At 44.2% G+C, this 22485-nt stretch overlaps 2 long non-coding RNA genes across 3 annotated transcripts in view; one reads left to right on the forward strand and one right to left on the reverse strand.

Annotated features, from left to right (window-relative positions):
- LOC142063283 (uncharacterized) overlaps positions 1-21020 on the reverse strand; it is a 36414-nt gene extending 15394 nt beyond the window's left edge. Inside the window, exons 1-5 of one of the 2 annotated variants that reach the window (XR_012662724.1) lie at positions 20884-21020; positions 12755-12819; positions 8171-8298; positions 7022-7184; positions 1740-1922 (exon numbers count right to left, since the gene is read on the reverse strand). This is a non-coding gene — a long non-coding RNA (uncharacterized LOC142063283). The remainder of the gene's footprint in view (positions 1-1739; positions 1923-7021; positions 7185-8170; positions 8299-12754; positions 12820-20883) is intronic. The other variant, XR_012662723.1, reaches the window with a different exon arrangement.
- Positions 1150-12093, forward strand: LOC142063284 (uncharacterized). Its single transcript, XR_012662725.1, has 3 exons — positions 1150-1421; positions 2952-3046; positions 8831-12093. It is a non-coding gene; the product is annotated as an uncharacterized LOC142063284 (long non-coding RNA).
- Positions 21021-22485: the final 1465 nt, after the last annotated feature.

Consider the following 22485-nt stretch of genomic DNA (forward strand, 5'->3'; position numbering starts at 1 on the left):
GCATTGCTTTGCAGAGCAGGGGGGTGTGCTGTGGTATCTGCCAACATCCATCCTAACACAGCCACCGGACCCCACCATGAACAAGGGCTAGATGAACCCATAAAAGTGTTGCATCTAGGGGCACCTAGTAGGGCTTCCTAAAAGGCATGCAAAGATGGAGATTTCATGGCCACAGGCATGCCACTGCAAAGCTTGATGATCTTGGGGTCACATCTTACTCCCACGGCTGTGAAACCAGAGCCTTCAGTCAAGCGGTTTTTATGGGGGCTCCGCAGCTTCTGCAGGAAGGTGATCGGTGCCAGCCGCATGGCTTTTATTTGATTTGACAACACAGTGGCCGTAGCTACGAGATTTGCTAAGCCTTGGGAGCACGGAATTTTCAGCAAAGGGATGGAGACCACTTTTATTTGAAGTCTCCCCTTCTCCCCCCACCAAAATAATTCACATTTCTACAGCTCTAGCAATAAATCTATAGACCTCAAAGGGCAAAAATGGTAACTAGTGACAAACTGTGATGCCAGGGGTGATATGCTACTGTATAATCTTATGATGGCATGGTAAATAACTAGTGTCATCTTTGTGTAATGTACTTAATACTTTATCAGGATAAACATTAGAGAATACATCACATTTCTTTACGTTTTTCACTTTCTATTAAACTCCTCGCTGCTTCAGTGAACCCTCTGTACACAGCTTGACTGCGGACTGGTGATCTGTAACTTTCTGCAGTATGATATTATCATTTCTCAAGTCCTGTTCAACTCCAGCTGTAACTTTTCTTGGGCAAAGATGGATGCCATGAGCAAAACCCAGGCACAGGCAAAATTTATCTCAATTTATCCTGGATGGAAAAAGTAACTGAGGGTACCTTGCTGAAAGCAAAATATACTGCTTGAATGAATTTACAATAAGTAATAAAATACAGCAGGGAGAGACCATTTACTGTAGGGGAAGATGGTAATATATGATGTCAGTAATTCACTTTAAAATGATGCTATTAAGCAAGTATAAAGGTGATTATCACCTTTTTTAGGCATTAAAGTTATATTTATAAGCCAGTTGGTGTGTGACATCTACCAATATAAAAGAGCCACTTTTAATTTCTTTCAGAAAAAAGCTATGTGTGTTTTATTTCCTTTCCAGGATTGTCAGCTCTTGCAGCAATAGTGGAGGAAGAAGGTGGGCCCACGGCTGTCACGAAGGTAAAGTCCACTATCCTCAGGACCAGGTTCTAAACACCAAAAAGCAAAACATTCTACCTAATCCATGGAGGAACTGCTGAGGCCAGACCAGGAATTAAATCATCTTGATCCCAACATTGCAGAAACTAAACAAGACGCCCTGCAGACCTTGCAAGCCAGCGTTGGCTAGCCAGCAGCATCGGATTAGAAAACCAGATTACCTTAGCATAGATTCAAAAGGTAATAATTTTACATAATGAGGCATAAGTAGATGTTTCATGGACATTGGCCCTTTGCAACTTTGGGCTGGTTTCGGAGGAGCCACTTGCACTGACTTTTGGCTCCTCAGCCCAAAATCACAGCCCAGCTCCCTCTCCACTCCATTTGCTCTGAGTACCCCCTAGTCCTGGAAGTGCCCAAACAGGTGACCTGGACCCCTGTTCTTCACATTCCTTCTATGGATTCCTGGCTTCTTTTTTGAATGTGTGCACTAGGAATTATACAGAATATTCTTGCACACACAAGTAGCACATCTCTGTCACTACAACGAACACTTACCCACCACAGACAGATAAGCCAGCCCTGACCCCTTGTGATTTTTGCAACTCTTCTGATTCCTGGTACCGTCTTTGGAGCTGCAGCTACCAGAGGCAGGAGAGTACAGGGAGATCTCAGAGTCTTTTTAATTCCCTGAAAGGCTCAGAATAAAGATCGAATATGTGCATTCTGAAGACTTAAATCCTAGAAAGAAAAAAAAAAAAAGCTATGTTACTTTCTAAATCTCATGATTTTTAAGTCAATATCATGATTTCAGGGCATTTGGGCTTGGCAAGCAGTCTCAGAGCAGAATCCTCTCTCCCCAAACCCCGGACAGGGAGATTTTGCAACATGGGCTTGACCCTTCTGTCTCTGCACAAGCAAATGCTGATGTGTTTCAGTGACCGGGCGACTGCAGGATTAGGCTTTGCAGCAACTGCCCTCTAAAGCAAGGTTTCCTTAGTGCAGGAGGGTTTAAGACTGGCTGTGCCATCACTGCAGGAATAGCCTGTGGTCTCTGTCATGGGGGGTGTGGAATTCAGTGCCAGGAAAATAACTGGAAAGAAAGCAGCAACCTCAATCCCTGTGTATCCTTCAGGTTGTTCTGGTTCCATGGTTTGACCTCTAGGAAGATGCTTTGAGGAAAGAAATCCCCCAAAATGTAGATGAACTGGAGGCAGTGCTCATCCCACTTACTGTTTATCATCTGATTGCTCCAAACCATATGCATGCATGCATTTTAAACAGCTCTTTCAAACAATAGTCAGGCTAATTAGAGTTCATTCTGAATGGGGGTTTCCAAGCCACAGCTGAATCAAGGCAATACACCCAGCACAAGAGAAGGACGCACAGCACAAGTCTCCTGCTCCACCTTAGCTCTAGCTCTTGTGAATATTTTACGTTAGAGAGGGCTGAGCAGCACGACCTCTCTGACACAGCCCCATGCTCTACTGAAGTGCAGATCCACTCCAACAACATCAAAGTCAGCAATGTCACTGGTAAAAAAGCAACCAACCAAAACCAGACTGTAGTTCCACAGGTGGCCACAGGTGGCCAGTGGGGATGTACCATCCCCAGTCTGCAGCACATCCTATCCTGTGGGCAGCGCCCAGTCGGGATCAGACTGGCTGGGGAAGGCAACAGGAGTGGGAAAGCAGAGCTTTAACTAAAGATTCCCTGAATCCCTTGATGACATCACCACTGGCTCAATGGTTCCTGTGTTTAAACCAATAGCTTGTTCCCCATCAAGAAGAGGTTGGACTCTGGCCATGGAGGGCAGAGAGGACCATTACTCTCCAAAGAAGTAATTCCTGTTGATCACAGTTTCTGTAAGTACATTATAAATACTGCTTCTACAGTTAAACTCTACCCATCAAAGCAGAAGCATCCTCATTAGATTATTTAGAAAAGCCCATAATTATCAGGGTTTAATTTATTAACAAGATGGGCAATTTAAATGCTATCTTTGGCAAAAGTGAAATTGTGCTGAGACCGAGAACATGAACACCATGGAAACTGTCACTGACAAAAACCATAATACCGCAGAGAGGTAGTTTGCCCGCCTGTTGAAAACACCCAGCACATTCTCTTCCTTAATACGGAAACAGGACAAGAATTACTCAGGCTGCATGTGATGCTGCCAGAGAACAAAAGACCACTTTGTGGGTTGCAACAGCGATTTCCTTCGGCTGCTGCACCAGCTGTACACGTGTCCGCGGCACCGACATCCCGGAGCGCCCTGAGAGAGGTGAGGCAGGATGCACTCGCTGGGGACTCCAGACCATGTTGAAAATAACTGCTCTCTCCAGGCACTTTCCAGAAGTATCTTTACTTCTCTAGAGGCGTATTAGAAAACAGTGGGGGAAAAAAAAGGACAAAATGGTTGCTTCTGCCTTTCCTTCTGGTATAAGGCTGTTCACTAGCAATGATGCATACTGAGGTGCTGAGCCCTTTCTGTATAATGCCAGGAAGAGCGAGCACCCAATCTTTGTTTCCCATAAAGAGTGCTTCTTTTCCAACAAATGACAGCCTAGGGCTGCTTGTGAGGGATGGGGCCAGCCTGCAGGAAATCCCTCTGTTCAGCCGCCCCGGGAAGTTGGCTGAGCCTTTGACAGAGGCAAATGCCAGCTGCCGTCAGCCGTGGCCCTTCCCTGGCAAAAGTTGCTGCTACTGGAGTAAGCAGAGGGGTGAAGAAGGTATATGTAGCTTTAGGGGCCTGGCAGCAAGATGTCAAGGGATGTTGCGACACAGAATTTTCAGGGCGCTGGTGCTGGGGCAGCCTCTCCTTGCAGGGTACAGGGAGGCACGCTGCCCTGCATGACACCCCAACACTCGGACAAGGCAACATGAGACATGAGGAAAGACTTATATTCTGGTGGCAGAAATACTTCTGTCTCTTAGCTCAAGAGCAGAATTGCTGTCCTCTAGTTATTCCTGATCTGGAGCACTAGACAGCAGGTAAGTGCAAACCAGGCTTCATACCATTAGACACTTTAATGAGGAGGTCAGTGTATTTTGCATTGAGGGATTTGGGATTTGTACGTTGACTGGAGTGGCATGTGTTAGAAGGACATGTGAATTAATGACATTATTTATAACCCATCTCATTATCACACACAGCTTGATGCCTCAGACAGCCACTAATTCTCTTAACCAATTTCCATTGCTGGAAACAAAACTGCTTTGCTTCAGCTGTGGCCTCTTAGAAGAATGCTGTTGTTGTTATTGTTTGTTTTTTTAATATAAAAAGCTCTTTTCAAAGAAAGGCTCCGTGACTGCGTGATGTAACTCCCCTGAGTCCAAGTCTCAGATACAAAAATATTCATGTTGAGTCTGATAAATGAACAATGAACAAATTACATGCTTGATTCCCCTGCTTTGCCTTACTTTTGATCTTTATTATTAGATTGCTATAATTGTTTTTCAGCTCCTTGTGCGCATATTACCAATTTGCATGTTGCTATAGAAATGTAAAATTCAACATATTGTCCCTTAGATTTTAAAAGAAATGTGCCCCTCCTTTTATTTCTGTCCTATTCTTTAACACAAAAATAAGAAACCATTGTCTGACAAATATTAAAAACTTGGATATAATTCCAGTTTTTTCCCTGCAGAGGTTGTAGCAAGACACTGGCTTTTCTGACCCTTTCAGCTGAAAGATGAAACCCAGGCCTTATCCTGCTTATATAGACAACAAATAAAAAGACACTTTTTTCCCCTATGTATCTATATCTATAAATTTATATGGGTTTTAAGGACTTAGAAGCATAAGGAAGAGTTATAAGGAAATCAGACCATTTTCCTCAACACCGACATCCAGGAGCAAAATCTGTTCTTTCTCCTTTCTCCTGCCAAGAGGAATCACTATTTGCAAGGTTGGCTGCCTGGGGGCAATGTCTCTGACCTGTCTCCAGTTTCCTCCTCCCAGACTTGCACGTGATTACTTTCTAGGCAAAGAATAGCAAGTATCTGTTCATCTGCTATGGGCTAACTAATGCTCACCTAGACATTCATGCGTATTTTGCTCCTGTATCCTTTGAGCTGGGACTGGCAGTGCTAGGAGGACCTGGGTGTCAGTACAAAAAAAAAGTCACCTCCCCATGTCTCCTACAACCAGCCCCTCAGGGCGGTGCAGAAAAGGAGCTTGCACTAGAGATAGAGGCACAATATCTTCATCTGCCTCTAATTAATCGGAAAAAGAGAGGAGAGACCACACCGCAGTGGGTGAAGAGCAGGGCTGAGGGTAGAGAAAGCTTCTGCTCGGCAGTGAGCAATGTTTTTTCTGCTCCTGAGAAAATAAACACAGGGAATCAATTAGCTCTGAATATAAGTGAAAATAATGTGATTTATCAGGCACCAACATTGTTTCAGTGATGGGAATGGAAATGAATTAATTATGACTGACAATAATGCTAATAAAGATCCATTTCCAGAGGTGTGGAGGAGTGGGAAGGACCATAATCACAGCAGTACTCTCCACTCTTGTTTTCTGATGAGATGAAAGCAGAGCTGCTCCCTTGCTATGACTGCTAAGGTGGAGCAGGAAAGGAGACCAGGAGGATGGACACCAACACCACCCCGTGCCAGGGTGGTGCTGAGTTACCAGCAATGGAGCCTGGGCTCCCCCAGTCCCTCCCTGCTCAGAGCTTGGCTCATTCTGAAGGGGAGCACAGGAGAGAGTTCCTATCTCATGGGTAGGGAAGCCTTTTTTGGAAGATATTTTCAGAAGCTTCTTCTGGCAGCCTCTACATGCAGATGCTATGCCTAATTATAGCCTCCATCAGCTGGCAATGGTACTGCCTCGCAGCTAACTCTCCAACCTTGCTGTGCCACTGGTAATCATCTCATCGCAAAGTCCCGCCCCGAAACCAGTACTGCTTCGTTACATCTCAGAAGCATCATTTCCTTTGCACATATCTCTTTCCAGACTACTCAGGGGCTTATCAAGCAGAGGGATAATCGTATTATACATTGGGAGAGAGTAGGAGTTGATTTACATGTCTTCTGTTGCCATAAAACTACCAGGATGGAGCATGGTGGAGGAGGATTTAACTATGTGTGATGTCTTTAGGATAAAATGTCATGGACAAAGAGGACCTCATTCAAAACTGGTCAAAGGATGGCCTTTTACTGGTCAAAGGACAGCCTTTTGCAGGACTTTCAGAGAACTCTGCTCCCAGAGAGCTGTTCCGGACATCTTCCCCCGCAATGATTCATTGTGTGCGATGTAAATAGATTGCATTTCACCCTTGCTAAATAAACAAGTGTTACTGGTGCCTGTCTGCATGGAGGAAAGCCTTTTAGGCACATTTATACCCCTCCTCCTCCCCATCCAGACCATCCAGGCAATTTTCTTGCTGCTGACTCAGTGTGCAGTTGTGTGACTGTCTTCAGGAGTGTGCCTGTAACCAAGTGTATGATGACATCAAGGGTTTTGCTGCCTCTGTCTGCAGAAGAGCTATTTGTGCTTTTCTTGGGCCCTGGTGAGGCTCAGCCTGGCACCTTTCACGGGGTGGCTTATCTAACCCCAAATGGAGCAAGTCAGAGTCCTGCTCTTACTCCCTGGCGGAGGAGTTACCTCTCCTTCCTGCCATATCAGGAGCCCAGCTGCACAGGCTAACCTGCTTACAGGGTTGCAGAGTAAAATAATGTTGTTTTCATATCCCCCTAGAAGTAGCATAATGTGTGCACCATCACCCCTGCTAACTAACTCCTCTAAGGATACAAAGCAGGTGATGGCCAGCACTAAAGCCATTAGAAACCACCCTTTGAACAGATCTACATCAATATTTTAGAAGTATTACCCCTCTTGAATGAGCTGAGTCACAACTTCTTCCACCAGATGCATGTCCGTGTCTGATACCATTTGAAACGCCTTTTTTTTCCATCGTTTTTTCTGACTCCACCAAAGCCCTTTCCCCAGCTTAGTGGCTTTCTCTCCTTGGGTTTTCACTGTGGAGCAGTTTCCTGTTAAACACACACTGAAGAGATCAGGTCTGCCTGGGTACTTTGAAGTCCTCCAAAAGACAGACTTCTCACCCTTTTTGAAGCAGCAATTACCAGTAAAGACACTAACTGGCATGCTGCTCTCTCCAAGAGAGCACAAATAAACTCAAGGAGAGCTGTAATTTTACATGACGTAAAGGGCAGGGTTGTTAACAACAATTAAAGCACAAGGAAATATGTAACGTTATATCTAATGGTCTGGCTTTGGTCTATTAGCCAAGTAAAGCAAAGTTAATCTTGAAGACAAAACTCTCCCATTTTCCTCCAAATCAGGGGTCAAAATTCTGCTCCTGCAACTAAACGCAAAGCCACTGAAGATGGAACATTTGTCACCTGGATCTAATTTAACCATGACCAGCTGCTCTGACCCCCAACCTCCCCAAAGACATGAAGATGAAATCTCACCCCAAAGATTGTCCCCAGGCAAGAGCCAGGGTCCGGAAAGCTGCTCAGGGTCTTGTCGCCTGAGCTTTCTAAGAAAACTTGGAGAAGTTACCTTGAAAACGAAGCCTTAGACCCAGGCTTGTCCATGCTGGGCACTGGACAAGCTCCAGGCACATGCCACAGCCCTGGCTGCCGAACTCGGGGTCTGAATGGGTTTTTCTTGGCTCTGGGTAGGCCAAAAATAGGGGGGGATGCAAAGGCCCTGCCAGATTATACCTACGCAGCACAACGTGGGGGTGTGAGGCACCCACCACCCACAAAGACAATACCATAATCAAAATCTGTCACCCCAAATAAGCCCAGCACCAAGAGGGGAACTGACCCTCTCAGGGACCACATGGGGGCAAAGGAGCATCAGGAAACCATTCTCCCTTCTGTTACAGCTCTTTTTATTCCTTAACATAATTTCTGTCTAAAGAAGCTTTTGCCATGCCATATCACTGTGCCTAAATACACTGTTTTAAATGCAAACAGGGAAAAGCAGAAGAGAGTGAAATACTCACTTGGATGGATATTTTCAGAGATTCAGAAATTGCCAAGCTGAAGGGGACCGCTGTGATTATCCCTCCTGACACAGTGCCTCGCTGGCCACAGCACCGCCCCGCATTAAGTCCTGCTGCGAGTCCAATTGCTGTGGGAACCAGAGCATAGATTTCAGAGAGAAAAATCTGGTCGTATTTGGGAAAATTTCCTGTAATAACAACCTGACCACAACTCTTCTGCAAATTGTTCCCAGAGTTAATTTTCCTCACTCCAGAAAAAGCACTGCTTTCTCTTTTTGTTTTTTTTCCAGTTTGAACTAGCTTCAGTTTCCACTGAATCTTATTATACTTTGTTTACTACACTGCAGCACCTGCCGTTACCAAATTGCCCTCCATCACAAAGGCAAGTAAAGGTGGCCTTGGCAGTGTAGTCCAGCCAGGATTAATTGTACCGAGGCAAATTACTCATTTTCAGTTCCTAGAAACATACCTTTACTCTTTCCCTGTCAGGAGAAGGTCAATACAAATTTCTCCTGTGCCAAATGTAACACTTTTTGAGTTAGGAGATTGTCATCTATAATTATGAAATATTTCAAGGATGTTTTAGCACTGACAGCCTGAGACCTCCATGTGTCAGTCAGATTGAAGTTCCTCATGACAGCTCAGCTTTCCTCCCCACAGATTACAGGATGGTGGATGAGGAGCCCATCACCCTGCTCTCCTGTGGGACGCGGTGGCCTGCAGCAGTGGTCAGTGTCCGGTTTCTGGGCCATCTCCCAGCACACATGTCCCCAAGCAGCCACGGTCATTTGCTTCTGCACTGTCAGATGATATCTTGCCATCCCTGGCAAGACCTGCCTGATCATACTTGCTGTTTTCAAGATAAACAGATTATAGTCCAAGAGGTTAATCACAGGCAACAGTGACTTCTTTACCTTGATATATGCTATCTTTAGCTTTATACGTTTATAACAGTGAAGGCATCAAGTAGAGTTCAGAAAAATAGTCTGTATTAATTGCAATAGAAAAACTATCCATGGAAAATATTTCTACAGATTTAATTATCGTTGTACTGAGATGCTTATGAAAACACTTTCAAACCATCACCGAAATACTTGGCACCTATTTTTTATCAATAGTATCTAGTTTCCTGTAAATAAAAAATATCCTAGAAATTAAGTAATAAAAATTTTCTGGAACCTTTAGTAAAAAATATCATGAATATTGCTGAATGTTTTGTCAGTGAAAGCTTAACTCTTCCTGGGAAGCTACTGAGTGTGTAAAAAAAAGGTAGAAATTGGAAGCAGCTGAATTTGCTGCTGAGGTGTCTCAGGGTTACCTGATGCAAATCCTGCACAGGTAAAGATGTCATTTAAAAATAATGGCTCCTGACGCAGCTCAGCGACCACGGGTGCCGCTCCTCCACAGCGTGGGCAGTGCACGTAGGTGGGTTTCTGCTCTCCTACACCTGCCCTGCCACCACCCCAGGCAAGCGTGGAGAAAGCATTAATAAAATATTAGGTGAAATAACCGTACCTGACTAATGCTGTGTATTAAGGAAAGGCAATAAGCAGTGCTTGGGGTCTTCTTTCCTCTGACTAAACCTGAGATTTTCTAGTTCATGCATGAGGTTGCAGTGGAAGGTTGAACAGATAATTACCTTTCTCTATTTCCTTCTCTTCCTCTGCATTATAAGCATATTTAAAGGGCACTTAGAAAAAGCAGTCACAACCTAAATTAAAATGTAATATGAAAAGAAAATGTTTGGTAGTCTGTATGGGAAGGTGGTGTGGCAGGTATTACACACCAAAGAAAACATGGCCTTTTCCTCTGCTGAGGTTTGCCCCTGGTCTTCTGCGCTTGCTTGTTCTTATAGTTTCATAGCTTATCTCTGTTGCTGAGTCAGGAGTGGTGCTGTAGGCACAGTGGGGTTATTGCACATGAGGCGGGAGAGCTGCCACCTTCCCAGCCATGTGCAGGAGGACACAGCCCACCACTGGTGATCCAGTGCCTCCCCAGTGCCCCGGGCTCGGGGCTGAGCCCCCCAGCCCCACCGAGCAGCCTGTGCCTTTCCTCCAGCATCTGCTTCAGAGCATCTCCCTGGCAGGAGGAAAATGTCTGATCTCTTCTTCCTCAGCTCAGAATTTCTCAATCTTAGTGGATGTTAAAATACCACAAGACAGCCTACAGAACAGCTGAGGAAAAGAAAATACAAAACTGCACGAAACATCCCACACAGGCACGGAGAAAAGGGCAATGTGGAAGCAACCGCAAGCCCTTGAGACCAGCACCACTTTGATTTGGTTATAAATGAAACCTATTTATCGTTGCAACATTAGAAACAACAAACTAAATGCAAACCATGAAAGATGGGAGAAGCTAAATTGGTAGGTGGAAGCTGGAAAACTGCCATGTAAATAAACATGTGTTATCTCCCCAAGAGGGGCCAAAGCCAGCATAAACCACCCCAACTAGTGTGAAACTGGCTTTAATAATTAAGCCTGCAAAAAGTGAAGATTAAAAATTTATTTTGAACTAAATGAAGCTATTAGCAGAACAGTTTTCCCCCATTATACATTTATGATATATAATACACTAAAACAGACACCTTTTGTGAACACTAAAACTCATTGCTCAGCCTCCATGAGCACCTCAGAGCTGTGCTGTCTCACACCTTTGCTGCTTGCTGCCTGGACTCTCACTTTAACGCTGGAGGAGCCATGAAAACACTTCATTTTAAGTCTTTAAAGTATACCAACCTCACATTTAAAAATGAAAACAACTTTGACTCCCTAACTGCAACATTGTGAGAAAATGTTAGAAGGGGAGATTTCAGGGATTTAATTTTTTTTTGGCCCTTTTTTAATAGAACTTCCAAAACATAAAATTCCTTGAAAGCATCTGTTATATAATATTCCATTATAAATTATGGAATATTTAGCACAACCGGGGGGTTATGCAAAAAAAAAAAAAAAAAAAAAGCAGTAAAAACCTGTCAGTTACTCCTTTTAAATGAATCCATAAAGGACTGGGCATCTGTATGGCTGAGGAGACAATACTGAGTTATAGTAAAAAGTAAATAAAAGAGGAAAACAGAATTGTTCATGTTCTAATAAATCCAGGTGCCCTATGATGCGCTCAATTAGTGTTAACAAGACTCTGCTGGTCAACAAGGGCTGTGTCGGAGCTGGGGAGCTCCAATCCTCCTGTGCAACCCAGGGCTTGGCTTCTTCACCCCTGGGAGAGCCTGATGCCCCTCTTAGCAGGGTGGTTGTCTTTGCACACCAGGTCATGGCCAACCGTACCCTGCGGGGCATCGAGCCCTGCATCGCAGCTGGGCGAGGGAGGGGATTGTCCCGCCCCGCTCCGCGCTGGGGCAGCCTCACCTCGAGTGCTGGGGGCAGTTTGGGGCACCTCAGGACATTAAGGGTATAAAGCTACTGGAGAGTGTCCAGAGGAGGGGTCCAAAGTTTGGGAAGGGTTTAGAGGGGAAACTGATTGAGAAGTGGCTAAAGTCACTTGGTTTGTTCAGCCTGGAGCAGAGGGGGCTGAGGGCAGCCCTCATCATGGTCTGCAGCTTCCTCCCAAGGGGAGGAGGAGGGGCAGGCGCTGATCTCTTCTCTCTGGTGACCAACGACAGGACCCGAGGGGATGGCAGGGAGATGTGCCAGGGGAGGGTTAGGCTGGGCATTAGGAAAAGGTTCTTCACCCAGAGGGTGGTGGAGCACTGGAACAGGCTCCCCAGGGAGGTATCAAGGCACTAAGCCTGAAAATATTCAAGCAGCACTTGGACAAGGCCCTCAGAGCCATAGTGTGAATTTGGGGCTGTCCTGTGCAGGGACAGGAGTTGGACTCGATGATCCTTGTGGGTCCCTTCCCACTCAGGACATTCTGTGATCCTGTGGCTCACTGGGTGACTCCCTGTATACCTCAACTTACCAAGTCACAGCAATCACAGTGAGATCAACCCTACATTTAAGGTCCTTGGTAGAATTGCTGAGTAACAACCAGCACCAAAGGACCCCCCAGGTTTTAAATAAAGCAGGAGATTGAATTTCTGGCCATGCATGTGGGCTGAGAATGGCTTGTTGCACCTCGCCACACCTCCAGTCCCTCTGCAGCCCTCAGCATTTTGAGTGTGCTGCTGTGGCCATCTGGACTGGGTAGATTTTTGTATTTCTCCTTTTTCTGACAAGTTCTAATAACTGCACTCCTGACTTTATTTAACACTGTGGATAGTTCTGCTGAAGACAAAAGTAGCTTTAAGTTTAAAACATTAAAAAAAGAATACATAGTTTTCTTGCTTTTCTCTGGTTAAGGTGCTTGCCAGTACATATAAATTCAGGACAGAGTCTGCTTCCCTATGAAAGTTTTATGGTGTTTTCGGCTGGAAGGCTGACAAGACATTGAATTCCAAATTCAGGAAATGTTCAACTCTATGATGTGTTTATAATTACATTTATTTCCCTTGAATGCAACCGAGCATCTCCCTAGCTTATTGTGTGAGGCAGCTGCCTGTTAAGGAGTATGCCTGTGGAATCAAATAGATTGATGGCATGATTTAGGACCGATCAGGAAAGATTAATTGAATTAAATATAACTTACACAATTTCCCTTAATCCTCTGAGGAGGGCCTGGCCGACTTCACACCTTTGCTTTGCTCTAGAAACCTTATTAAAAGAGAGAGGGAAAAGGAGTGATTGCTTTATATACTTAATTAGGAGCTTTAAATGTTCAATAAATTGCTACTCTTTGGAGGGAATATCTGAAATATTTATTGTCTCATCCCTTGTTTTGCCTAGTTCACTTTTTTTTTTTCCTTCTTTATAAATCAGCAGGGTGGCTGCAGACCTCATGGTGGGGGCTTCCAGCTCCCCACAGTTTAAATGTCCAGATCCTCGCCGCAATGCCCACATCGTGTGCAGGCAAAAAGGAAAAATAAATTAGCTTTGTGTTTCTTGGAAGTTTGCACTGCTCTACATAGCAAATCCCATAGATTTGCCTTGGCAATGAGAGATGAGACGTGAGCCCTTCCCAGAACTCCAGGAGCACCAAGGCAGGTAAAGCATCATTCTCAGCAGGTTTCCCCACATGGGTGCAGTACCTGGCCCATGGATGGAGCTGGAGGAGTTCTGACCTGCTGACTCACATGCACGATGCTGCCATTTCCTGCATTACCATTTTGTCTTCAAGCTCAAACTTGCACAGACAATTAATAAATGTGACTAAAATAGGACACGGGTTTTCTCTCAATAACACTTAAGGGGCTTCCCCTGCAACGTGCGTTATCTGTCAAGTCTTACAGAGCTTTTCCAAAGGATCTTGATGTTTTGTAGAATGATATGGAGGCTCACAGCCAGCCCATAGCTGCATCCCACCTTTACACACTAGGCTCCTGCCGACCATAACAGTGGGGTAATGGTCTGGTGAAGTTAGAAGACCCTTGGTCCACCAGCCTGCACCAAAGAGGGTCTCCTGGCAAAGGCTCTGAAGGACTAGCAAAATGTCACTTGCTACGTTGCTTAGGTGCTCTGTCACATCACCTGCCTGTGGAGCAGAGAACGAAAGCAATACTACATAATATTTTCAGGGCAAACCAGCAAGAATACTCAGCTGTAACAGCAGGGGCATGCTGGTATGCAGAAACTTGCTCTTTGGCTTGGTTTTGGGCCAGGAAACAGTATCTAACATCCCTACTGGGGTGGGAAATGGGATTTTAAATCTCAGAATCTTCAGCCAAGTAATTAGATGGACAATAAAATTCAAAACCCCCTCTCCCAATAGGTAGCCAAGGGCTTTTCACTGGTAGATACCTGCTTTTTTCCTTGTAATATCTTTAATGAAAGTAGCATTGAAATACAATATCTCATCACTTAGAGTTTGAGCACATCTTTAAATTACATAATGCTTTATTAATTATATATTTAATTACTACGGCCTTATAGATACATTATGGGTACATTTATAACTATATACAAAAATGGCAAATTTGCCATACAAAAAAATTGAGATGCAAAGACTTAAAAGTGCAGCATCTTTTAAAATACCAGCATGCTACATAGTAGTTCCAGTACAAATGCCTGAAAGTTTAGTGCCACAGTATCTCTGCTACATAGTCTATTCATCATGTAAGTATTTGTATGTAGAAAAAGTTATGTTCTGCAAGGTCACAATTTGTACAGCATTTATGTATGATTTGGCATCAAAATAAATGGCCTCCTTTTGCTTTCAGTTCAGATCTGGCATAAAGCCACTAAATTTGCTCCAGATTTGCAAGCAGGATTTTGCCCATTGTTTCTGTAAGGCAGCTAAATTTCCAGTATTGTATTTTTGTTCTGTGCCAACTAATTTGGATATAACAGATTAAATTTAAAGGTTAAAAAGTCAAGAAAATTGACTGGCTGAAGAAGGTAAAATATTTTTTCAAAACTGATTTAAGAAAATTGAAACAGCTCAGAGAAGTCACGGAGCATTTTATGAAATCTGTATTTCATAGGAGGTAAAATTGAATCTAGGTGCCAGCAACAACCTATCATTGATCTTAGCACGGTTGCCTCAAATCAGTGATTTCATCAAAAGCTCACAGAAGTAAAGTACTTCTGACAATGCTGATGACCAAGAAAAAAAATTACATGTGCACCTTAAGGACCACAAAAACAGACACCAGGAAAAGAGTGAAGAACTGACCAGCATTCAGCCCTGACCTAAGTCACAAATCTGACTTTTGGAAACCATATGGAGCCAGATTTCAGTTTCCACACAGGTACCTTCTCCAGGGTGACAATGATGGATCATCGTGGTTTAGCCTCAGCTGGCAACCAAGCACCACAGAGCTGCTCGCTCACTCCCCCCCAGTGGGATGGGGGAGGGAATCTGAAGAGTAAGAGTGAGAAAATTCGTAAGTTGAGATACAGATAGCTTAATAAGTAAAGCAAAAGCCACACACAGAAGCAAAGCAAACCAAGGAATTCATTCACCACTTCCCACAGGCAGGCAGGTGCTCAGCCATCCCCAGGGAAGCAGGGCTCCATCACACATAACGGTGACTTGGGAAGGGAAACGCCATCACTCTGAACGTCCCCCCTTCCTCCTTCTTCCCCCAGCTTTATACGCTGACCATGTTGCCATACGGTGTGGGACATCCCTTGGGTTGGTTGGGGTCAGCTGTTCTGGCTGTGCCCCCTCCCAGCTCCTTGTGCCCCCCCAGCCCCTCGCTGGTGGGGTGGGGTGAGGGGCAGAGAAGGCCTTGGCTCTGTGTAAGCCCTGCTCTGCAGTAACCGAAACACCCCTGCATTATCAACACTGTTTTCAGCGCAAATCCAAAACAGAGCCCCATACTAGCTACTGTGAAGAAATTTAGCTTTACCCCAGTCAAAACCAGCACATGGATCAAAGTCCTGGACCCAAGCAGCCTGGAAAGAGCAGTTTTCTTTTGTTACAGCCCAACCACATACACAGTATTTCTCAATAACCCAGTACAACTCTTTCCACCATAGCAAAGAAAGCGAACATTCGTATTTCTATTGCAATAGAAGTTATGAAGACAAGGAAAAAGGCCATCTAACCTGGGGTGATACAAGGAGAATTGCTAACTCCACATTGCAGGCAACAACAGTAGAGTTCAGAGTAAATCTCTGTTTTGATGGGGCTGCCGCAGCATGCCAAGCGCCTTGACTAGGAGTCCCAGTGACGTGAGCAGGATTTCTAAGGGACAAAGGAAATGGGCCTTGGAGTCACACTGAAGCCACTGCACATGAACGGGGCTAATTATTGCTTATTGATGCTTTGTGGCATACGAATTCATGCTTATGTAGGAGTAAATCAACTATTTCACTCACAGTGTGGTAAGCCACTCTGAGGACAAGAGCTAACTCCAGAGTTGATCATCCTGGTGACCAAGCATAAAGAGTGGCAGCACTCTATGGCTCCTGCAGTTTTTCCAAAACCAAGCTGCTGCATCTCACTGGGCACATTGTGCTCTTCTTGCCCCTTACAGGTGCTCTCCGGGTGTAGGATCAGAAAGATGCCGTCCCACCTGCTGTGCTCAAATGTTGCCCTTTAGGTGAGCTGGAGACTGACAGCCCCTGTGCATCTCAGTACAGTTATAATCCACTCACCTCGCACCGCTGCACAAGCACTGCAAGGCCAGGTATTTACCTTTGTGCTGATGGACATGGTGCCACAACGCTGCTCAGTCTTGGACATGTTATTTGTATGGAAAATTCCTCCTGGTTTTACGCTTCAAAGGCATCTCTGACCCTAGCAGCGCCCTCGGGCTGAGCGTGACACGTAGTGCTCAGCTCTCAGATGCTCTGTTGTTGAACATGGTGCAGAGGCCGTAAGGGCTGAGAGCCATTGGGCCATCAGAGCGCACTGGGCAATGCTATGTGAGCCTAAATGACAGATTTGCAGCATCACAGAAAACAGAGCTGGAAGGCACCTCGCAGGCCCTGCTCATACATTTTCTTGCCTCAGGCAGGATCAGCTGAACCTCTGCTTGCAAGATATGTCTCATCTGTCCTTAGCCACCTCCTCAGACTATTCAAGTACTTCACCAAACTGCCCACTAGGAAACTTTTCCAGATATCTGATGATCTTTCCTGCTGTGGTGCAAATCCAGCATTTCATAGCTGACCTGCTGGTGCCAAAAGCCTTCTGTGCCACATATATGCTCCTGGGAAGGGTGTCAGGGGTTGTATATACCCAGGGAACAGAAACAGAGCCCACGTCACCAGCACCCCACTGCCAAGCCCATGACTGCAGTGTGGCAGCTCAGCCAGGGACAGGAGAAGGACTCTGCCCCTGGAGAAGCAATGCCCAAGAGCAAGGCACACAAAGGGCCACAGCCAGGGTTATTTCTGATCTCAGGGCAGGGAAACTGAGAAGTAATTGCTTTGTGCTTTTGTACTTATTTAACATGGACCCAGCTAAGGTCTGTTAATGTAGTCATTTATGCTAATACAATCTAAAAAACACTGTTTTACCAGCACTGCTGACAGGAGCCGTGAATACCATGGCTGTACACTCATGCATCAAATGCTAGTGCATCATTCCTCCATTTCATCACCCACATGAGCATCCATACCAGGCAGGATTGCCAGCCCAGAATAATACCAGAGACTCAGCTGGCCATCTGCTAACCTGTTCCACGGTCCCACAGTTAATCTGTTTTTTGTGAATCTCACATACACTGAAGTGTTGCCGCCAAAGGTTTTTTCAGCACTTCGGCAGTATAGACACATCTGCTCCTGTTCAAACATCCATGCGCACAGGGAGATTAAGGACATTTTACACCTAACAGCAAAAAATATCTTCTGTCTCTAGTGGCAGCTCAGTAAATGTTATTCAGAAGATGACCTCAGCTTTTCAGGATGGCTTAGAGCTACACTGGACAATTGTCTTACTGAAAAAGCAAATGCACCTGGGGTTCTTTGTTTTCTATATATCACATATTGGGAACAAATTCAAACCTGTTATATATGGACTAAAGTAGCCCTGAATGTATTTGGACACACAAACATCTATACTGAGATTCTTTACCTGAAAGGACCCTTTTGCAAGTTCTGCCCATAAGAGGCAGGTAGGTTTTGGTAAATCAGAGAAGAGCTGGGACACCGCCACTTACAGCTGCTGAACACCAGCGTGTGTTGCTGAGTCACACAACTGACCAGAAGGAGCACATTTGTCAAAAAGCCTCAGAATAAGTGCTCCTTCCCTGAGTATTTTTCGTGCAGTTAGAGCTGCATTCATTTGAAGGCTTCTTACCATCCCTGCCTCAAAAAAGAGACCATGGGGTACGTTGCAAGCCTCAGATGCTGGTGCCAGCTCCACAGTGAGCCCATGCATCTACCAGCTCTCCTAGTGCCACCAAAGAAAAGAGGTCTTACTCTTTATTCATTTTTTTAATGACCCTTTCCCACGATCTCCTTTGCTCCTGCACTGATACGTATCCTTTCTAAAGCAATATTCTCAGTCCAGCAGCCAACCCCTGTCATGTGAAGCTAGGATCTGGCCCCAAGAACTGTAGATCATGTACTCAGTGGTTTTGATCCAGTGGCACAGACGAGGAACAATTACTGTCTCTTCCCTGCACAAGTGATTGCTGGCCTTGGATGCTGACAGCACTGCCAGAATGCTGCAGCAGCTCTGGGAAGGTCCCAGGTCCTGAGAGGGTTGAATCCAGACAGACAGCTAGCTGAAACACTGCATTATAGCTGTTCTGCCCCAAAACCCCATCCTGGCAGCACTCAGAATAGCATCCACCAGGAAACTCCAGCCTTCCATCTTCCAGGGCTTACCAGCTGCTAAACAGCACCGTGGATCTGAATTCAAGGTAGGAACTTCCATCTTTTCTCCATCATTAATGACCTACAAGAACTACTTTCAGCTTTGTCCTTGTTGGGGGGGGGAAACATGCATTATGCATAGCTAGAATTTCTCCATCCATCTTCCAGAATGCATTATTACTCTTGATAAGGGCTTTCCAAGTCACCAGTCTCATTTGAAAGGAAGGTGAGGTGACCCATGGATACCACACACTGCAGCTCCTTTCTAGAAAAGCCACTGGAGGGTCACAAGGGGCAGGAAAGCTGTGTACAGTCCCTAAAGGCTCTGTAGCTGGGTGATTTGCACTGGATTATGCTTGACCCTGTCCCTCAAGCTGTCTGTCCCATGCCCATCGCTGCTGCATGCAATGAGCATCTACACGGAGCTGCAGAGGCAGGGGAGATGGAGGCTATGTCTTTGTGGGAGTACCAGGGAAGGAGTCAAGATCCAAGGGGTCTCCAACAGTCTCTTAGGATTTCCCAAATCTAGCATGGTGAGAGTAATATTAAATTTAGCATATTACATAGTTTCCTTGTAATGGGTAGCAGCACAGCTGGATGTTTAGGGGTGAGTAGGATACATACAGAGAGAAGACCAATTAAAGCTTTGCAGGGCATGCCATATAAGTGTATACAAATACATTAAAGCAAAAAGTGGTACCCTATTTTACATTCCATATAATAATAGCAAATTTCCTATTTCACTAATGGAATGTGCAAATGTGGCATGAAGTCTGAACCCAGACTCATGGGGGCTATTTTTACAGCTTGTAGAATCAGAGAAAAATACCTCCCAGAGACACAAAGCAATGTAATCAACCACGTCCTGGCAGTTGGCTTAATGAACAGGCATTGCATCGATGTTTCCAAAAAGGCCACTCCAAACACAGCTCCGTTCTGATTGAGTTCTAATCCCCATCACATAAAATGCCAAAAATATTTATGCCTGCTGTATTACATTATAAATTTGTATTTCTGAAATTAATGAGTTATGACATTACACCAGGCATGATAATTGAACCTCAGGGCCCAGCCCCACTGAAGCTGCTCAAGAGCTGTCTTACCAATAGGAGTCTTACTTTTGGGGGTTACAGTAACCTCCAGATGGCATTGGGGATGTTAAAAATAAAAAGGCTTCCAAGGCTATAGACTGACTTTCCACCAAAAGAGATGTCTAATTAGACATCCACTTTGCTTTCCCCTGCTATGTATTGGAAGCAGTTATTTTAAATAGATAAAGGGTGTCAGTGAGGTTCAATTTTCCTCTCTATCAGCTGTGCAATATGGGCATACATGGAGTAAAGTTTTACTCACTCATGGATGTAGATGTGTCCTGAAGTTGCATTCTGACATTTGTCTCATTAAATGTGCTTCCTTTATTGATTTGTTTGGGTTTTTTGTAATTGCAGCATATAAACATTTTTAATTTTTCATTTCTGCTCTTGGCACCTCATTTGAAGTGATCCTGAGTTTAGTGCCAAGACACGTATCAGAAATGACCTTCAAGCTTGAGAGAAAATCATTTCATTTTAGAATCCGTCGCTAAGCAATAGGCAGAAGCCTTGTACATTTAATAGCATCTATCAAACATTTTCCCCTAAGAACTTGCTGACCTTCTTGGCAGAGGCCATTCAACAACACACCACTTCTACTCACTGCCTTTATCAAAGAGATAGGATTGCTACCAAGTCATTTCTGTGCTCAGAAATTAGGTCAGCTATCAACAGCAACAGATTACAGAACTCAAATGATCTGTCCTCTCTGCTTGATGAAAGGAAAGTATAACAGTGGCCTTTCAGTGCCTTGTAGTCAAGGCATCCTCATCTCAGCCCTGCATTACATGACTGTCCTTTTTAGGAGCACAACGATTTAAGGAAGAGGCTACTTAGCAGCCTGTAAATCCACCCAAGGGTTGTTACATTCTGGTCTTGCTAACAGGAGACTGGATAACAGCTGATCAGATAATTTGCAGTGACTATTCAGAGAAGTTCCTCATGCTTTACAGCTGTGAAAGTAGGATCAGGTCTGGAACAGAATTGGCCCCAGTGAATTCCACAAGCACGTTTGACAGAGAACTCATTTTCCAATATGCAGATCCCAAGAGGAAAGGAGGAAATTTTGAGTGACAGCCTCTTCAGTAATAGGTTTTTGATTGCACAGTAGAAAAATTACAAATTAAGATTTTTGGAAAGCAGGTGATAAATGAAGAAAAGTAAGTGTTTTTGGATGATCAGAAGCTCTAAAAACACACCCCATGCATGAATTACAGTTTTAGCAGAATGAAATTATCATATTTCCAGAATTAATTCAGTAGCAACAAGCTTAGCAGAAGGTAAACAGTTGCAAGTATGTGCCTGTATTTTATTTTATAGCACACATTCATTGCTAGAATCCCTTTTGCGTTCTTACCGGTGGTCAGCTTTGAAATGTTTCAGCTAGTTGCGGATGCTAGAGACACACAGCTCTCAGGTATCCCTGTCACAGGGAGGTAACTCCCAGATGTCCGCAAGCCCTGAGCAGATGGTGCACTGGAGAATTTCTGCATACTCAAGGGCTGTGCAGAGTTAAAAGGAATTTTTATGAGCCCACCAAGAAGTAGCTGCAAGCACAGTTAATTTCTAACTATCAGACATTCAGCATAAATAGAACAAGCCCTCTGTGTTGCGGTTCAGCGCACTGGGATAGAGAAGAGGCTTCGAACCAAAGTATCAGCAACACCAGAACAGAATCAAACTGGCGTGGTTTTTCCTGAGCCCAAATCCTCACTACTGACCTCCCCAGGTCCCTGCTGGAAAAGGGTGGATCTGTTCTCCAGGGAATCCCTTGCATGAGATACGGTGATACTTCTGATTTGCAAGTCTACAAGATGAATCAATTAAGATGGTGTTTGATCCACAATTACTCACAGAAAAGACATTTATTAATACAGGCGTCATTACTTCCTTACTGGAATTTACTATTGCATATTTATAAGCTGTAAGAATGGTGAAGGGAGGAACCTACACTATTAGTAGTACTTCATGTACAATAGGGATTTACAGGCACTGAAAATGCACTGAAGAAAAATCAATCTACATTTCATTAAAAAAAAAAAAGATCAAAACTTTTGGGGAAATAATTATAGCTAAGTCAGATTTCCCCCAGACTTTGAAATTAATAGTTCCACTTGCACAACAAAATAAATTGGTTAGCTTTCTAGTCAACCATTTTTTATGATTCTCAGCAGTGCTGCTAAGTGGAATTTGGTAAGAGAAAACTGACAGGTGAAAAGCTTGTAAGGAATGCTCTGCAAACATGCAAACGCACCAGCAGGATTCAGGGCTTTATACAGGATGGATTTTGGAGTGGACATACTTATATCTCGAATCATATATTTTATTTTGTGAGATGATACAGATTCATTGTTATCAAGTTTGTGCCATCCCACAATTTCAAAGGATTTTTTAAAGCTTATTCTGTTTAAAGCTGAAAGTAAAAGCATATAATTACGTAAACTGTAAATAGGATATCACTTGCAGTTCTCTATCCTGTGCCTTATTGCTGGCAAATAAACAGAATATTTACAAATAATGGCATTACAATTATTTTTTTAATGTTAGACATGATTTTCACTTAGTGTGAAAGTAGATATTTTCAAATGTTGATTGGCAATGAAGTTTTCATTAAAATAGGATGACATTTTGGAAAAATCTTCATTAAAATCCTCACAATTTTTCCTACCAGCTATAGCCTGGGAAATTTTTTCCTAATTCTAACTCTTAAATAAGACCGAACAAAAACCACCACCCCCCACCCCCACCTCCCCCCCACACAAAAAGACAACCAACCCCAAGAAAAGCAAAAAACCAAATCCAACCAAACAATTTTTTTGTTAAAAAAAGGCCAGGTACACATTTTTGCCCTTAGCTAGGAAGAGAACGGCCTCCTCCACCTCCTCCTGCGCAACCCCACTTGCTGCCAGCTGCTGCCAGCCCAGGTCAGCACTCTCCCCCTGTACCATCCCTCCTCCAT

Source organism: Phalacrocorax aristotelis, chromosome 11, assembly GCF_949628215.1.
Source record: "Phalacrocorax aristotelis chromosome 11, bGulAri2.1, whole genome shotgun sequence".
Classification (NCBI taxonomy): domain Eukaryota; kingdom Metazoa; phylum Chordata; class Aves; order Suliformes; family Phalacrocoracidae; genus Phalacrocorax; species Phalacrocorax aristotelis.